Here is a 1,554-nt window from a genome sequence, read left to right on the forward strand (position 1 = left end):
ACTTACGAATCTAGGTCTCTAGGTCTTGTCTGTCTGTCTGTCTGTCTGTCTGTCTGCCTTTTATTCCTTTCTTTCTTTTCCTCTTTCTTCCTTTCTTTCTTTCTTCTTGCCCGGCCGCTGCCGCCCCTTACCCCCTCCCTTTCCTGGTGCCTGCCTTGCTCCCCTCGCACTGCTTTCAACGCCCCGCCTCAGCAGAAATCCCTGACCCCGGGCTGACCGGCGCCCCGAGGCAGCAGGGGGGCCCCGGGGCGGGGCACGCGCGCACACAAACACACACTCCACACAGGCGCCGTCAGCGGGGCAGGGCGGCACTGGCCCGCCAACAACCCGTGATACCGCGCCTGGCGCGCGCCCCCCGCCCCCCCCCCCCCAACAAGGCAGCGGAGGGTGCTTGTGTGCGAACCCGCGCCGTTCGCGCCTTTTTTTTTTTTTTTAATCGGTTCTCGCGCCGTCCGCCCGCCGGCCCCCCCCCGCGCCCCCCCCCCCCCCCCCCGCCCGCCTTTTCGCCGCCGCCAAGCCTGCTTGTTCCCTCACGTTCCCCGGCCGGGGCCGTTCCGTTCCGAAGCCTCGGGGTTCCGCGCGCCTCTGGGAGCCGAGGCGGAATCTTCGCGCCCCCCCCCCACCCCCCCCCGCGCGCCCCCCCCCCCACCCCGCCCCGACCCCCGTTCCGTTCCGAAGCCTCGGGGTTCCGCGCGCCTCTGGGAGCCGAGGCGGAATCTTCGCGCCCCCCCCCACCCCCCCCGCGCGCCCCCCCCCCCCCACCCCGCCCCGACCCCCGTTCCGTTCCGAAGCCTCGGGGTTCCGCGCGCCTCTGGGAGCCGAGGCGGAATCTTCGCGCCCCCCCCCCCACCCCCCCCCGCGCCCCCCCCCCCCCACCCCGCCCCGACCCCCGTTCCGTTCCGAAGCCTCGGGGTTCCGCGCGCCTCTGGGAGCCGAGGCGGAATCTTCGCGCCCCCCCCCCCACCCCCCCCCGCGCGCCCCCCCCCCCACCCCGCCCCGACCCCCGTTCCGTTCCGAAGCCTCGGGGTTCCGCGCGCCTCTGGGAGCCGAGGCGGAATCTTCGCGCCCCCCCCACCCCCCCCGCGCGCCCCCCCCCCGCCACGCCCCGACCCCCGTTCCGTTCCGAAGCCTCGGGGTTCCGCGCGCCTCTGGGAGCCGAGGCGGAATCTTCGCGCCCCCCCCACCCCCCCCGCGCGCCCCCCCCCCGCCACGCCCCGACCCCCGTTCCGTTCCGAAGCCTCGGGGTTCCGCGCGCCTCTGGGAGCCGAGGCGGAATCTTCGCGCCCCCCCCACCCCCCCGCCCCGGCGCGCCCCCCCCCACCCCGGCCGCACGGCGACTCGCCAGCTTTCCTCCGGGCACTCAGGGCAGGAGATTGCGCGCGTTGCCCTTTTCCGCCGACATCTCCCTCCGTTGCCCCCCCCCCCCCCCCCCCGCGCCCGTGTCTTGTCCCTCTCCCGGCCCCCCCCCCCCCCCCCGCAGGGCCGGCGAAATGGAGTTCCGGGGGGGGGGGGGGGTTCGCTCCCGCGGAGGGTGGGGTGGGGCGGAGGGTGCGG

The sequence above is a fragment of the Dromaius novaehollandiae genome, unplaced genomic scaffold (genome assembly GCF_036370855.1).
Source record: "Dromaius novaehollandiae isolate bDroNov1 unplaced genomic scaffold, bDroNov1.hap1 HAP1_SCAFFOLD_85, whole genome shotgun sequence".
Lineage (NCBI taxonomy): Eukaryota > Metazoa > Chordata > Aves > Casuariiformes > Dromaiidae > Dromaius > Dromaius novaehollandiae.